Genomic DNA, 18,228 nt, shown 5'->3' on the forward strand with positions numbered 1-18,228 from the left:
GCGCCTGGGTGGCAGGGCCGGTTAAGCACCCGACTCTTGGTTTTGGCTCAGGTTGTGATCTCAGGATCTTGAGACCGAGCCCCGTGTCTGGCTCCATGCTCAGCGAGGGGTCTACTTGGGTTTCTCTCTCCCTCTGCCCCTCCCTTCTCGCAATCTCTTTCCCTCTAAAATAAATAAATAAATCCTTAAAAAACACCCACCCATAGCATATAGCCAACATTTTAATTTTATTTAACATAGGGCCTCTTGAAGTATCAAATTTAAATAGTAAGATAATTTGATAATTAATGATTGAATTTTAAAAAAAGATTTTATTTATTTATTTGACAGTGAGAGAGAGAACACAAGCAGGGGGAGTGGCAGGCAGAGGGAGAAGCAGGCCCCCTGCTGAGCAGGGAGCCCGATGTGGGGCTCAATCCCAGGACCCTGGGATCATGACCTGAGCCGAGGTGAGACGCTTAACCGAATGAGCCACCCAGGTGCCCCTATATCATAGAATTTTTGTATTAGAAGGAACATTATAGACCATCTCCCTCACTTTACAGATTAGTAAAACTGAGGTCCACAGGAACAAAATGACTTGCCCTAATCTTTTGGTTCTTTCAAAGTCCTTTTATAAGGTTACTTTAGGGTAGGGGCACCTGGGTGGCTCAGTTGTTAAGGGTCTGCCTTCAGCTCAGGTCATGATCCCGGGGTTCTGGGATCGAGCCCCTCATTGGGCTCCCTGCTCGGCGGGAAGCCTGCTTCTCCCTCTCCCACTACCCTGCTTGTGTTCCCTCTCTCACTGTCTCTCTCTGTCAAATAAATAAATAAAATCTTTAAAAAAAAGTTACTTTAGGGTAGCATCTTTTTTAGAAGAGCAAAGCACTTGTTAGCATTTAATGAACCTCCCTCCGCTTGGCTTTAAGCTACCAGGACACAGCCCTCCCCGCCTCCCCCCCCCCACCGCCTTAAATCTTCTCAGCGCATCTACTGAAGAATTTGGCCTTCATGATTACAGGCTGTTTGGGGAGCTTGCCCTTCCCCCAAACTTTGTAGTAGCCCGATCGCACCACATCAGTGATAGGAGCTGCCCCAGTCTTGTTTCTGGTAGCATTTCCTCGTGTCTGCTCACCGACCAAGGTCCACAGTTTATCCAGGTTGACAGTTGGGCCGAAGTTCTGGTTCCTCTTTACGTGGTCGTGATGCCTCAGACCAACTCTTCCAGAGTAGCCTGGGTGATACTTGTAGAAGCTGATCCTGCGGTGATGCGTGCCGCTAGCATGGCCCTGGCCTCCTGGGTGCTTCCGGTGCTTGCCCATGGGGCCGTGGCCGTGGCTCCCATGGCCCCGGTGATTCCGGGTCTTCCTGAGTCTGGATGGCATGTCAGCAATCCGGACGGAAGAGCTAGGGTGGCATTTTGTGGATTATAATTTTCTTTCTATGTAATTTAACTTTTAAGTGTGGATTTGCAGATGTGCTCGGCATTGCCATAACTTGTGCCATGGAGCAGTGTGGAGTCCCTTCCCGCTGTGGGGTTCCTGGACCAGGGAAGACAACGAGAGAGTACGGGCCAAAGTCAAGTAGCCGGTGGGGTATAAGTGCATCTCCAGAGCCTTGCCCCTTACAGAGCAAAACTAGGGCCAGGACTGACCAAGACCAGGAACTCTGTCAACCAAGAGAAATGCAAAATTCCAGCTTGAAGGAAGGGCCTAATCTGAACTGAGGGTTTGACAAGAAGGCCAGATAAGGGAAAGGCAACCTGAATAGTAACTCAGTGGCGAGGTAATTTGGGCTGCGATTTGAGTCTTCCAGTTAATTTCCCTGATTTTAAGAGGCATGGAAGGAATGGGATTATTCCTTGGGAAGCTGGAGGGAATTACCTACATCATTAGGAGCAAGTCGGTGTCTGCAAAGTGGTCACATGTCAGGTCCTTCGGCCACACAATGGAAAGACTTCACCTAATTTGCTTCCTTAATTCTCTTCTCTTCCCTAACTTATTGCTGACTATACAAAATTCTTTCTCTTCTGTAAAAGGACAACGAAGCCCTGTCTTCATCAAATCTGAGAACAAGAGTCCAGCTTCATTCTTCCCAGTTTCTTTTTTACCTTGATTGAAGCAGGTACTGCTCATTAAAAGGACATCATCATTCCGGATCATTGGAAGGTGCAACTTTAGCAGAGCAGAATACCCCAAGGAGAGAGGTATAGGTAACAGATTGCAAAAAAAATTGGAAGTACTTCCTTTCAACCCAAATATGAATACCAGCCTTTCCGACCTGCCAGCAACATATGATTATGTGTTGGAGCTCCCCAGATGCACAGAATGGATGTGCAAGACTAGAACCGCTTGTTCGGGCTGCTTTCTTCTTTAAAATTTGTCTTTGGATATTTAAAATAGTAATATACATCATTCTTTTTACCAGAAATAACTCAGAACATTAAGGTCTTTCCTATGCTTTATTTTCCATTTTGAACCAAATATAAATTTTTAAAAAATGAATCAATACTGCCATTAATATTTATATCAACCCAGTTTTTTTGTGTGTCTGTGGAGAAAAGAAAATTCTCTGAAGGATGGAACAGCTCAGCCTCCAAAGTGCAGGTCAGAAAATCGGGCTAATTGAGTGCTTATCAGTAGTAGTATCATTTTTCCCAAATGTGTCTGAGCATTTTATAAATAATTAGAAATACAAATTCAGTTTCTAAAAAGGAAATTGGTGCATAATTTATAACAATGTGTATGATGTGTGTGAAAGCATGAAATATATAAATTCAAGAAATACATAACCATTAGTAGGTTTTTTTCCCCCCAATTTATCTAAAATGAAAGTGCAGTGCTCGGAGCTAATTTCTCTGTTTTTGGTTTTTCCAATTAAAAGCCCTTAAATTAATTATAATGCTTTGGTGCTCCACAGAAGTGAAATGTATGCTTAAACATCTAATGTCTACAAACGTAAAGCCAACATCTTAAGCCTCAGGGCTGGGTACAATTCTTTTCTGTGATCCCTAAGATCGGTCATTTCAATTATTGCCCTGAAGGCTACAGGTTTGCACCACTCAGCAACTCAATCTTTTTAAAAAAAAAATTATTTAAAATCAGTTAATTAACATATAGTGTATTATCAGCAACTCAGTCTTTGTTGCCGAACATTTTCTTTTATTTTGTAGTACTACTTAACCTATCTTTAGATCGTTTAATGAGATGTAATTTTGTGAGAAATGAGTTTTCAAGGTATATGCAGATCTTGGCAATGTTTTTTGGGATATGTAAACACAATACAGGGATGATGCAATGTCAGGGTTGCCATTTTTATTTGGTACTTTTCTCCATATTTGCTTCAGATTGCTGTTCTCTTATCATTGCTTGGGTTCTGGCATATTGTCTGGAAAGCTGAGCAATAAATATTCATGATATTTTAAAGTAATTGCAAGTAAAAAATGGCTGCACTGAGAATCAGTTGTAATTCCTTCTTGGATTTTCTTCCCTCTCAACATTGCGGGGTCATAAGTTTCTAAAAACTTTAAAAAGTTATCATTGTACCTGTTCCAGGACCGTCTTGGAAAGGCATAAAAAAGGAATGATTTCTCCTTCTCCTAAAATCAAATGCAAATGATCCGATATGTAAACCTTAACATGCAAATTAGTGAAACAGTCCACAAATTTTCTGCTGCCCCTTTCACCCCCTCCCCACATTCCCTTCTATTCTAGCCAAACCAGAAATTTTATCATTTCCCAAATATGCCTGTATACCTATACAATCCAGTTTGGGGGAGTGGAATGGAAAACACATGTGTTTAGGAGAGAGTCAGAACTCGGTTTGAATCTGCCTCTTACTATCTGTGTGGCTTTGAAAAAATCACTTAGTCTCCATATGCCTTTGTATCCTCTTATGAAAATTCAGAGAATTCGTACTTCAGCACAGTGCTCGGTATATAGCGTGTGCTCAAATAATTCCTGTTGAACGAAGCATCTAATATAACATATACAGTAGTGTCAGTAGATAGTACCTCTTCTCATTTCCCCTCTGTCCCCTGTGAGTTCTGCTGTCATGTTCCTTTGTAAACTAGCAAATCCCTAACCATTCTTCACGTCCCACATCAAATGTCATTTCTTTGGAGATGATTTCTCCAGCCCTTCTAGGCAGACCAAATGGTTCCATCTCCGCATTTCCATAGCATCTTACACCTACCTCTCAGAGCACTGTGTTGCCATTGGTAATTTGTCAATTTCCCCAACTAGGTATACGAAGTTCCTTTAGGGCCCCGATTTTACCTCATTGGGCTTTGTGTCTCTATTTTCTAACAGAGTTCCAGGTACATGATAGAGCGACTAAATGTTTGTTGAAAGATGAAGAGACTGAGTTGTCTGCCAGAGCTTTTCTAGAATGTAGGATTTGACTATACCTTTTTTTTTAAAAGTAATCTCTACACCCAACGTGGGGCTTGAACTCATGACCCCAAGATCAAGAGTCACATGCTCTACCGACTGAGTCAGCCAGGTGCCCCTTGACTATACTTTTTTTTTTTTAAAGATTTTATTTATTTATTTATTTGGCAGAGAGAGACACAGTGAGAGAGGGAACACAAGCAGGGGGAGTGGGAGAGGGAGAAGCAGGCTTCCAGCGGAGCAGGGAGCCTGACGCAGGGCTGGATCCCAGGACCCTGGGATCACAACCCGAGCCAAAGGCAGACGCTCAACGACTGAGCCACCCAGGCGCCCCTTGACTATGCTTTTTAATTCACATATTTTCCCCACTAGACCACGAAATCTAAGGGAAGGCCTCTTGCCTTGTATTTACAGCACTGACACAGTGCCTGGCTCAATAAATGTCTGTTGAATTAATGTAGGCAAAATCTGTCTTTACAGCTCTTCCTCCTATTCTTTTTTTTTTTAAGATTTTATTTATTTATTTGACAGAGAGCGAGAGAGAGCACAAGCAGCGGCAGCAACAGAGGGAGAGGGAGGGGGAGAAGCAGGCTCCCCGCTGAGCAGGGAGCCCGATGCGGGGGATGCGGGGCTCAATCCCAGGACCCTGGGATCATGACCTGAGCCAAAGGCAGACGCTTAATGATTGAGCCACCCAGGTGCCCCCCCACCTATTATTTATTTGAGTAACTCTCCCCCTCCCACTTACAGGATCCTTAAAATATCTGTCTTTCCATGTTTGTTCTCAGTTTCTGCATTCTTTTGCTAAGTGCCAAAGGATAGATTTGAATTAGGTAAACTCATCTCTGCTACTGTTTCAGTAGCTGACTCCTTGCTCTCCCTCCCAATCAGTGCCTCAGTGCAGCTATAATGTAAATGCCCTAGCAGGTGATGGTATATCTGGCTTCACGACAGCCTGTTTGGGAGGAGGGGGAGATTTGGAGGCATAATTCTTAAAATACCTTTCAAATTACATTGTATAGGGTGACCATCCAGTGTGTTAGTTGGCATGTCTAGCCCTGGGCAGAGGTGTGGTAAGTTAGAGATAGTGCATCAACCTGTGAAATCTCTCGGTTTTGAACTTGCCCTTTGAAATTTAGAGAATTAACCTCATCAAGTCTAATTTGCCTGCTCAGAGTTTGGGAATGCTTGAGTCATGACCTCCCATGGAGCTAGGAGAAAAATCTTGGTTTACCTAATGTGACCCCCACTTCGTTTTTGTTTGCCCAGCAACCAACAAGGGATCATTTTCCATGCTGATTGCCACATGAAGAAATTTGTGTTCTAGGCTGGTATTCAGTTAGCAAGTAGTATACTAGAATTATCTGTTTTAGCAGTCTGTCATGCTGACTGATTCAAAGTTGACCAGTGACCAATACAAAATTAATATGGATGCCCAAGATTCCTTAGTATTGTCTCATGCAAGGCCTGTCTTTGATTGGGTGGTTCAAGTATCCTGGCATGTGTCATCAAGAAAGAAGTAAGACATTTCCCTTATGATTACAATTTTTAATTCTTGAAGGAAAGCCTTTTCTTTTAAAAAAAATAACCCTCATAAATATTAATGGTGTTATGTTGATCCATTGATGTATCAGATTGTACAAGGAGAAACGGTTTTAATCTCAGAGTCCTAAATGAGATTGTAGTGAGACTAAGGACTGTCAGTAAAATTTTCCTTTTCCTTTGTCCTGATACTTGTCTTCTCTCCCTTCGGACATCTGTTCCCAGAGACTGTTGTCTTTACTCCATATCCCCTTCTTTCAGTGAGGGAGACAGATAAGCAGTTGTCTTGAGAATATAAGGTCACTGGCATTCCGTAAGTGGATTCCAGTGCCTGCTACAGAAACAAGTGGTGAGTGTTCTCTGTCACTTGCAAACTATAAATTAATTAAGTTGACAACTTTTCCTTCTTTATGTTATGCTTTCAGAAGGACTTTTGAAATCCATTTGTTGCAGTTTCTGATTGTAATCATAACATATGGTCATTGTAGAGAATTGATAGTACAGAAAAGTACTGAGAGAGAATAAAAATCTCAACACCTAGAGATAACAGCTGTTAGAATTTTGATGTATTTACTTACAGCATTCTTATGTGTGTATAACATATTTTTATTGGGATTCTATTATATATAAAGTGCTCCATCTTGGGTTTTCAAAAGTGTCCTTACATCTGAAACATTTTCAAGTACCATTAGGTATTTGAAAACATTTTAAATTGCTAGATAACATTTTGTCACATGACTATACCATGCATTGTTTATTAAAAAAGAACATCCTTTTGTTGTTGGACATGCAGCTTGATTCCAATTTTTCCATCTTAAAAATAATTCTGTACTTAATCTTTGTCTGAATTTCTGATTGTTTCATTAGACTAGGATCCTATAAAGGAACTTACTTGGTCTAAGTGTGTGATTTTTTTTTTTTTTTTTACAAAAAATACTTATGAGGGGCACCTGGCTGGCTCAGTGGGAATGGTATATATTGCTGGTATTTTATTTTATTTTTTTATTTCATCTTATTGTAAGTATGCTGTACACCCAGCGTGGGGCTTGAACTCATGACCCCGAGATTGAGGGGCACATGATCTTGACCGACTGAGCCAGCCAGGCGTCCCTATCACCGGTATTTAAAAGTATTGAATATTTTAAAAAAATATATTCACTAGGTTCTTGAACTTGTGTCATGTGCATTTATCTCTGTTCCTGTTCTTTAGCCATTTTCCATTTTGATTTTTGTGAGCTTTTTAATATTTCAAAACTATCATCCCTTTTTAGTGTCTGTTGCAAATATTTTTCCTAGCCTGTGGCTGGTCTTTTAGGTTTTCTTATTTAGTAATGGCTTTTGAGCTTCGGTTTTTTCCATTTTTGTGTAGTCCAACTCTATTGATTTTTCCATTTGTGGTTTCTTTCATTGCTTATATGCTTAAAAATTCCATTCTTATTCAGTAGATGTTTTGGTCAGATTTATAGTTTTGAAGGCACTGGATCTGCTCTACAGCTATGGCTGCTCTTTGTTCTTTTTAAATATTTTATACACAGACTTGGAAGTGTTAGTTACAAAAGTAGGAGCAGCTATAATTCCTTTGCAACAGAACCGTGTGTGAAGAGAGTGATTCTTAAGAAGTCTTCTGAACAAAAAAAAGGACGTGAAATGTTGACATTTTATTGCAGTGAACAACTGTGTTGATTGAATGTTCCATGTTATTCACTTCACATTGTGTATAAGGGCTCTGTAACTCAAGGCAACACAACACTCAAACTGAAGAATCCCCCAGCAATTTTCACTTTGAGGATTATCTTATTTCAGAATACTTACAACCACATTTCTCAAAGGGGGATCTTTGGACTCCTTACATCATAATCACTTCAATTCCTTTTCAAAATGGAGATTCCTGTGTCCTCCCTCCAAACATAATAAATCAGCCTCATCAGGGTCTGAGGTCTCAGAAACCACATTTTAGCAAGCATCCCAGGTGATTCTTGTGTACTCTAAAGTTTGAGAATCTCTGGGCTAGGAAGGAACATTAGTGTAAGAAGTGGATCCGTGGAGGCGAAGAACAAAATGCAAGCATGTGAGACCATAAGTTCAGAGATAGATCTCAAACCAGTAGATGAGCCAAAAGGCAGAAGGGACAGTCAGAATCAACAGGGCATAGGTGAAAGAGCACGGGTCTGTTCATCAGAAAAATCACTTAATATCCTGTGTCCTCAGGCCAGTCACAACTCTTCAGCCTTCTTAACTTTAAAACGAGGATAACGGGCGCCTGGGTGGCTCAGTCAATTAAGCGTCTGCCTTCGGCTCAGGTCATGATGCCAGGGTCCTGGGATCGGGCTCCCTGCTCCGCGGGGCGTCTGCTTCTCCCTCTGCCCCTGATCCTCCTCCCCACTTGTGTTCTCTCTGTCTCAAATAAATAAATAAAATCTTTTTTTTTTAAAAAAAAGGTGAGTTTAAAAAAAATAAAATGAGGATAAGAAGTACTTGTACCCAAGTATACAAGATGGTAAAGACCAGGGGAAATATGAATTTAACAGTGTTTTGCAAAATGCATAGGTTTTATTGTTAATGATAGAATCAGAGGAAGTGCTGGTGGTGGTCAGCATCCAGATGATGTGGCACCAGGTCCCAGAGACTCACTGTTGACAAGTGTAGAGTTCAGGGTCAAGAAATCCTGTCCCTGGAAGGACTTGAAGTGGGGGGGGGAGGTTGGTGAGGGAAAGGAGAGGGCAGGACATCAACTGAAGTTCAGCTGGCTTTGTGAGACTGAAATATTTGGTCAGTCACTGAGGGAAACGAATCACATGAGGTATTCAGCCTGGAGGAATCCCTGCCTTCTCTGAAGATGCATTCTCTTTCATTTGTACCCCGCACACAACATTCATCCCTTTATGCTTTACTCTACTATTGGCAGACCCACACTGGAAGGAACAAAGCTGTCAGACTCTTTCAAGGGTTTCGGTCTTACTGAGCGATGTGACAGCCACCAAGTTCCTTCACCACTCCCCTTCCCCATTTAGAACCAGGATCATGTCAGGGTATGAGGTGAGGGCACGCCCGTAGGAGGTTCGTAGAATTAGAGGATTGGATGCTCTGGGGGTTGAGGGAAGGTGGAAGGATTCCAAGATGTATGTACTTTTTTTTGTTGTGACAACCCCAGGAAGTGGGAAGTATGGCTTCTGAACAATCTAATTTCCTTTTTGACTTCTTTCCCTGTAGGATTTCAGTTGCCTTTATTGCAAAGTTAATACATTCCAGAGTTATTAAATCTCAGAGGGTAATAAATAGACTATATAGCAGTAAAAAGAGATACACATAGTTATTTGAACCAGCCTGATGCAAACTCCATTCATTAAGTCTAATGGAAAGAGCATGGGCTTCGGTCTGTTGGAAACCACCCGAATTATTTCTGAGTTGGAATTCCCTGTCAGTTTCTTACTGTTTGATCTTGAATAGGATGTCTATGAGCCACCATCTTTTACATCTGGAAAAGAAAGATAACATTTTCTACTCGAATAGTTATTTGAGGACCCAATCAGATATAGTAAAAGAACCTGGTGTATTGACTGGTGCACGGTAAGTGGGCAGTGTCCTTTTTCAGTTGGTTAATCAAATTTCAACCACCGTTTTTTTCAATTTCAGTAATTCTTATCTGATTTTCTGATACAGTACCTCAACTGCTTGCTATAAGCCTCATCCTATGGGGCCCACAATTCTTCCTTCCTGGCTTCAGCTTTCTTCACATCATCTAGCTTTTCCTTCTCTTTCAAGTTTCCTCCCTCCTTCCCAACTTGACTTCTAAGGAAGTGAGGTTCTTTCTGTTCTGGAATCTAGGACCACTTCTCTCTAGGTGGAAAATTCTGTCCTCAGCCTCCTGAATACTGAGTATATTCTCCTGGTCTTCTACTCAGAGGAATCTTTTTCAACTAGCCTCCCATATTTTTTCGTGGCCCCTTCTCAAACTTGCTTATTTTGCATTATTTATCCTGCTTTTGTTTTTTTTGGTTTTTTAAAAAAGATTTTATTTATTTATTTGAGAGAGAGAGGGGGAGAGAGAGTACAGAGGGAGAAGCAGACTCTCCCCTGAGCAGAGGGCCCGATGTGGGACTTGATCCCAGGAACCTGAGATCATGACCTGAGCTGAAGGCCGATGCCTAACTGACTGAGGCACCCAGGCGCCCTATCCTGCTTTTGTATCTCAGGTTTTTGAAAATCTCCTACCCCCAATTCCAGAGTAACTTATTGTAGCCCTTCAGGTTTTGTCATCCTCTTCTGGCTACATTCAGGTCTTCCTACAGATACGTAAGAACACGCTGACCGAAAATCCAACTAATGATGAATGATATCCCAACCAGGCTAGAGCTTTCACCACTTGATTTTGAGCATATGACAAGAGACCTGTTCTAAGACTCTAGAATACACTATGCTACGGTCAATACTCACTTCAGCTGAACCTCTCTGTTGACCCACAGGGAACCAAGTAGTCACTCTAGTGCTGAGGGCTACTTACTTTTCAGACTTTGTCAGCAGGGAAACTCGTGAAACCTCTCTCCTCTTTCTCTCTGCATCCAAGTAGCTCTCAGTAATAGAGCTGTAAAGTCTTATTTTGAGTTAGTGAAAAGGGAAGAAACTCCTTTCCTTTGAAGCCCCACACATCTGGGTATGATGGTGCTGGTGTTAGTACAACATAAAAACAGTTCCCACGTTCATTCATTTAAGAAATATTTATCGAATCTGCCCGGCTAGCTCAGTTGGCAGAGCATGAGACTCTTAAGAAATATTTATCGAGAACTTACAATATCTAATGTGAAGTTCTGGATGGGAGGATGAAATGAGTTAAATTAAGTTAATTAAATTAAAGCCTGCCTGAGATCTCAGAGTCAGGAAAGGAAGGCGAGCCACAAGCCGCCATGCTACACAGCATAAAGGGATGCACGTTGTGTGCGGGGTACAAATGAAAGAGAATGTATCTTCAGAGAAGGCAGGGATTCCTCCAGGCTGAATACCTCATGTGATTCATTGCCCTCAGTGACTGACCAGATATTTCAGTCTCATGAAGCCAGCTGAGCTTCAGTAACAAGTTTTTGAAATATTTCAAGTCAATGTAAGGAAAAAAATGAAATTCAATTGTCCCAACAATGAGCATAGTGTCATTGGATGAGGGCAGCCTGTGGGCACCAGAAGACCCTGATAATTGCAGTGCTTCATCTGTGAAGCCTTCTTTCTTTTCCTCAGGTTGTGGAAATAAAATAAAACAGTTCTCCAAAAGAGCAAAGTGGAGCATTTCCAATTTTGTCCTTTAATAAACGGTTTGTTGGCATTGAATAGAATGAAAATAATGATAGGTCTTTTGCCACCAAAGCATAATGACCCTTGTGGCCTTTCTCCTCACTCTGTACCCTGTACTTTAGATGGTAAACAGCAATTTGAGTGGCAATATTGAAAATGATTTTAACTCTCTGTTGCTCAGCAAGCATGAAACCGACACACAGCCCACATTGTGCTCACTGAGCCAGGACATATAGCAAAGGAGTGGTCCTCGAATTTTCCCCTGTCCCCAAGTTCACTGAAACAGAAAGCCTGGTATCAATAGATATAAGGCCTTGATTGAGAAGGCCAAGAATCCACGGGTAGCCAGAAAACTTATAAACCTAGAACTTACTGTGACACTGATATTGCAACTGCATGGAACTTAGACTCTGAGTTCTGTAGATGAAATTATTACCATCCTAACCTTCAGAAAAGTAATAGGACAGTTAGATTTCAAATTTTGTTTACAGTCAAGGGAAGAAAATGTTATTTTTTCTCCACATAGCTGTGTAAAAAGTCTTTATTTAAAGAATGTTCAATTATATAACCGGACTCTAAATTTTAAATGCCACAGATGTGATGGAGTAGCACCTTAATAGGGTTGCCAGAGTTAGCAAAAACGAACCCCCCAAAAACTACAGGATACCCAGTTGAATTTGAATTTGAGATAAACAACAAATAATTTTTTAGTATAAGTATGATACGTGTAATATCTCGCAACCTTAACCTTAAGGGGTATTGCCTGATTATATAATATTCCAGTGGGCTGGTTAAATTTTAGGAGGCAGGTTTTTTTTTTAAGAGAAAGAGTGTGTGAGAGAAAGAGATGGGGGTAGGGGCAGAGGGAGAGAATCTTCAAGCAGACTCCCTGCTGAGCAGGACAGCCTGATGCAGGACTCAATCTCGAGTTTCTGAGATCATGACCTGAGCAGAAACAGAGTCTGACGCTCAACTGACTGAGCCACCCAGGTGCCCCCAGGTTTGCTTTTAATCCCCAGTTTTCATCTTCCCCTATTCCTGCATGTCTCCTCAGCATACAAGATTTGAACGAATTGAAAGATCTTCTGTGAAGAAGACCATTCATTTCATAAATGAATTATTTTAAAGCCTTCCACCCCGCTGCAAAAAAAAAAAAAAAAAAAAGCCTCTTTTTTTGGGTCCCCTTTTTGTGCTGTCCCAATTGCTCTTCACTTGTTGATCTGGGTTGCATCATTTAGAGCAGTGCCTCAACTATAAATGTCTCAATTTTCTGTTGTTCTTCGTCAGAAGGCTCAGCCAGACGGAGGTAGGGGCTGAGGTGGGGGAGGGGGAGAGTCTAGGAACTGAGTCAAAAAAGTAGAACTAATTAAAAAAAATTTTTTTTTAATTTTATTTTTAAGTAATCTCTCCACCCTACATGGGGTTCAAACTCACAACCCCAAGATCAAGAGTCTCATGCTCATCCAACCGAGCCAGCCAGGTGCCCCAAAGTTGAACTATTTTAAGTGAGAATTTGGAGAACACCCAAAATGAACATGTAGTGAGCCAAAATGTAGACCTCAACATGGGATTTTCCTTTAACTAAAGAATCTCACCTCCCCAAATAGTAACTCTAGAGTGTCTGATCATGTCAATGCACATTCAATTCACACATCCATCAGAGAGTTAAAAAATGTATGAAAAATTGATGATTCTGCGTTTAGTTCTTATTAGTTTTACAAGTAAAAATACATCTTCTTCACAGTTGAATACTTTGATGTCAGCTTCCAGGAATCCTTAATTGCTCCTATCTCAAAAGGAGATTGGGGGGCACCTGGTCGGCTCAGTCGGTAGAGCATGTGACTCTTGGTCTCGGGGTTCTGAGTTCAAGCCCCACATTGGGTGTAGAGCTTACTTAAAAAAAATAAAGGAGATATTGGTTCCCTGCACTTCAGGCTATCCCTGAAGACAGATTCTAAGTAGACAAGTTGTCTGAATGAATATGAATAAGATAGACTCTTCTCTAAATTTATAACAATTTTGGGAGGGACATCAAATTATCAAACAAAAACTGTAAGAAAGATTATAGACTTTCAGTAGTTGCTTAATTCTGTCATAAGAAAACCTTTTTATGAAACCCTGAGACAGCTTATCAACGTTTTAAATCTATTAAACACACACACGTTACATATTAATATGCTGATTATAGAATATTCTTTTCAATAAAAAAATCTTGACAGAGCTTTGCATGCAAAATTCATTAGCTCGGTTTAACTTAGTGTACATCTTCAAAGATAAAAAACACATATTTTAACAAACCAGAAGTTCTAGTCAGACAAAACTGGGTGACAAAAAGAAATAAGATGCATCCAAATTGGAAAGGTAGAAATAACATTATCGGTATTTGCAGATTACATGACCATACATGTAGGAAATCCTAAAGAATCTACCAAAAAAAGTTAAATAAGGGAATTCAGAAATCTATGTGTCTGCTTTTGTGCCAGTACCATACTGTCTTAATGATTACAGCTATGGTACTGGCACAAAAACAGGCACACAGATCAATGGAACAGAACAGAGAGCCCAGAAATGGACCCTCAACTCTATGGTCAACTCATCTTCGACAAAGCAGGAAAGAATGTCCAATGGAAAAAAGACAGTCTCTTCAACGAATGGTGCTGGGAAAATTGGACAGCTACATGCAGAAGAATGAATAGGACCATTTCCTTACACCACACACAAAAATAGACTCACAATGGATGAAAGACCTAAATATGAGACAGGAATCCATCAAAATCCTTAAGGAGAACACAGGCAGCAACCTCTTTGATCTCAGCCACAGCAACTTCTTGTTAGATACATCTCCAAAGTCAAGGGAAACAGAGGCAAAAATGAACTATTGGGACTTCATCAAGATAAAAAGCTTTTGCACAGCAAAGGAAACAGTCAACAAAACCAAAAGACAACTGACAGAATGGGAGAAGATATTTGCAAATGACATATCAGATAAAGGGCTAGTATCCAAAGTCTATAAGGAACTTATCACACTCAACACCCAAAGAACAATCCAATCAAGAAATGGGCAGAAGACATGAACAGATATTTCTACAAAGAAGACATACAAATGGCCAACAGACACATGAAAAAGTGCTCAACATCACTGGGCATCAGGGAAATACAAATCAAAACCACAATGAGATACCACCTCACACAAGTCAGAATGGCTAAAATTAACAAGTCAGGAAATGACAGATGTTGGTGAGGATGTGGAGAAAGGGGAACCCTCCTACGCTGTTGGTAGGAATGCAAACTGGTACAGCCACTCTGGGAAACAGTATGGAGGTTCCCCAAAAAGTTGAAAATAGAGCTACCCTATGACCCAGCAATTGCACTACTAGGTATTTACCCCAAAGATACAAATGTAGTGATCCAAAGGGGCACGTGCACCCCAGTGTTTATAGCAGCAAAGTTCACAATAGCCAAACTATGGAAAGAGCCTAGATGTCCATCAACAGATGAATGGATAAAGAAGATGTGATACACACACACACACACACACACACACACACACACACACACTGGAGTATTACGCAGCCATCAAAAAATGAAATCTTGCCATTTGCAACGACGTGGATGGAACAAGAGGGTATTATGCTAAGCGAAATAAGTCAATCAGAGAAAGACATGTATCATATGATCTCACTGATAATGTGGAATTTAAGAAATAAGGCAGAGGATCATAGGGGAAGAGAGGAAAAAATGAAACAAGATGAAACCAGAGAGGGAGACAAACTGTAAGAGACTCTTAATCATAGGAAACAAACTGAGGGTTGCTGGAGGTGAGGGGGCTGGGGGGCTGGGGTAACTGGGTGATGGACATTGGGGAGGGTGTGTGTTGTAATGAGCACTGAGTATTATATAAGACTGTTGAATCCCTGACCTGTACCCCTGAAACAAACAATACATTATATGTTAGGGGCACCTGGGTGGCTCAGTCATATAAGCATCTGCCTTAGGCTCAGGTCATGATCTCAGGGTCCTGGGATTGAGCCCCATGTCAGACTCCCCACTCAGCCTGCTTCTCCCTCTCCTCCCCACTTGTGCTATCTCTGTCTCTTGCTCTCAAATAAATAAATAAAATATTTAAAGAAATACATATGTTAATTAATTGAATTTAAAAAATAGAAAAAGTAAGCGAATTCAGCAAGCTTACAGGATATGAGATCAGCATGCCAAAATTAATTGTATTTCTATACACTAACAATGAACAATTCAGAAAGGAAATTAAGAAACAATTCCATTTACAAAAACAACAACATGGATAAAATTCTTAAGAATACATTTAACGAAGGAGGTAAGGTCTATACTCAGAAAACTGCAAAACACTTCTGACAGAAATTAAGAAGCCCTAAATAAATGAAAGACATCCTATGTTCATGGTTCAGAAGACTTAATATTGTTAAGATGGCAATTTTCCTCAAAACGATCTACAGATTCCATGTAATCTCTATCAAAATCTCAATGGCTTTTTTTTTTTTTTTGCAGAAATGTAAAAACCAATCTTCAGATTCATATGGATTTGCAAGGGGTCCCAAATAACCAAAACAATCTTGAAAAGGAACAATGTTGGAGACTCACACTTCAGATTTTACAACTTACTACAAAGCTACATTAATCAAAAGAGTGTTGTGCTGACATGAGGATGGATGTGTAGATCAATCAGTAGAATAGAGGGCCCAGAAATAAACCCTCACATTTATGGTCAATTGATTTTCCACAAAGGTGCCAAGAATACTACTCAGTGGGGAAAGAGGAGTCTTGAACAAATGGTGTTGGGGCAACCGGATATTCACGTGTAAAAGAATAAAATTGGATCTTTATCTCACATTATATTTAAAAATTACCTCATTATGGATCAAAGACCTAAATGTAAAAAATAAAACTATAAAACTTTTAGAAGAAAACAAATAAGCAAAATTTTCATGACCTTGGATTTGGCAATGGTTTCTGAAATATGACACCAAAAGCACAAGAAACAAAAGAAAAAGCATATAAATTGGATTTCATCAAAACTAAAGTCTTTTGTGCATCCGAGGACACTATCACTTGGGTGGCTCAGTGGGTTAAGCATCCGACTCTTGGTTTGGGCTCAGGTCATGATCTTAGGGTCCTGAGATTGAGCCCTGTGTCAGGCTCCCTGCTCAGTGGGGAGTCTGCTTCCCCCCCTCCCTCTGCCCCTCCCCTGCACTTGCTCTCTCTTCTCTAAAATAAATAAAATCTTTAAAAAAAAAAAGCCAAAAAAAAAAAAAGGACACTACTAAAAGTTTGAAAAGATAAGACACAGAATGGGAAGACATAATTGCAAATCACATTTCTGATAAGGGTCCAATAACCAGAAATTAAAAGAAACTGTTACAACTTAACAACAAAGAGGTTCATTCCTTATAAAATACTAGAATACTAGGAATAAAAAGAAACTCTCAGTTTGACAAAGGGCATCTACAAAGTCTGCAGATAACATCATGCTCAATGGTAAAAAACTGAATGCTTTGCTCAAGATCAGGAACAAGATGAGGCCTGCTCTTTCCACTTCTCTTCAATGTACTGGATGTTCTAGCAAGTGTAATCAGGCAAGAAATAAAGGGCATTCAGATTGGAAGGAAAGAAGTAAGACTATCTTTATTCACATTCAATGTGATGATCCATATAAGATATTATGGAATCTACAAAAAATGTATTAGATATAATAAGTGAGTTTAACAAGGTTGCAGGATACAAGGTAAAAATAGAAACATCACTATTCTTTCTAGATACTAGCAACTAACAATTGAAAATTGTATTTAAATAAAATACCATTGACAATAGCATCAAAAAAACCTCATGAAATACATAGGTGTAAATCCAACAAAAGACATTCAAGATCAGACCACTGAAAACTATAAAACACTACTGAGAAAGATTAAATTATGAATAGAGATATATGGTGTTCACAGATCAGAAGACTCAATTTTGTCCATTTTCTCCAAGTTGATATGTAGATCCATATGTATTCAAATTCATATGGAAATACAAAAGATCTAGAATAGCTAAAAGAACCTGGAAAAAAACTACAAAGTTGGAAGAGTAAAAATATCTGTTTTTAGGGGCACCTGGGTGGCCCAGTCGGTTAAGCATCTGCCTTCAGTTTGGGTCATGATCCCAGGATCCTGGGATCGAGTCCCGCATTGGGCTCCCTGCTCAGTGGGGAGTCTGCTTCTCCCTCTCCCTCTGCCTCCTGTTCTGCCTGCTTGTGCACTCTCGCTCTCTCTCTCTCTCTGTCAAATAAAAAAATAAAATCTTAAAAAAAAGAATAGCTGTTTTCAGAACTCATTATAAATCTATAGTAATCAAAACCATATGGTACTAGTATCTTTACAGTGGTTTATTTTTAGAAACATGTAGATCAATGGAACAGAATAGAGTTCAGAAATAAACACATATATGGACAGCTGATTTTTAACAATACATCAAATGCAATTCAGTGGAGAAAGGATAGTGTTTCCCACAAACTGTCAGAACAACTAGATATCCATATGCAAAAATATGAACGGGGGCCCATACCTCTTATTATATATGAAAATTAACTCAAAATGGATCATAGACCTAAATGGAAAATCCACGTATGTAAAACTCCTAGAAGAAAATAGAGGAGAAAATTTTTGTGTCCTTGGATTTGGCAAAGATTTCTTAGACATGACACCAAATGTACGATCTATAAAAACAAAAAGTGTTTTAACAGTGTTAAAAGAATAGAAAGACAAATCACTGGGTGAAACTGTTTGCATTACAGACGATAAAGGCTTGCATGCAGAATATGTAAAGAACTCTCAAAACTGAATAATAAGAAAACAGCTCAATTTAAACATGGGCAAAATTTGAACAGACAATTCACCAAAAATACATGAATGGCAAATGGGCACATGAAAAGGTGTTTCTCATTAGTAATCAAAGAAATGAAAATTAAAAACACAATAAGATACCACTATACATCTATTCAAAGGGATAAAATGAAAATGAC

At 39.9% G+C, this 18,228-nt stretch overlaps 1 pseudogene; it reads right to left on the bottom strand.

Moving 5' to 3' along the window:
• Positions 1 to 950: 950 nt before the first annotated feature.
• LOC114201417 (large ribosomal subunit protein uL15 pseudogene) lies at positions 951 to 1,364 on the bottom strand (annotated as a pseudogene).
• Positions 1,365 to 18,228: the final 16,864 nt, after the last annotated feature.

The sequence above is a fragment of the Eumetopias jubatus genome, unplaced genomic scaffold (genome assembly GCF_037043125.1).
Source record: "Eumetopias jubatus isolate StellerSeaLion01/CBP00866 unplaced genomic scaffold, mEumJub1_p1.0 scaffold_11, whole genome shotgun sequence".
NCBI classification, from domain to species: Eukaryota; Metazoa; Chordata; class Mammalia; order Carnivora; family Otariidae; genus Eumetopias; species Eumetopias jubatus.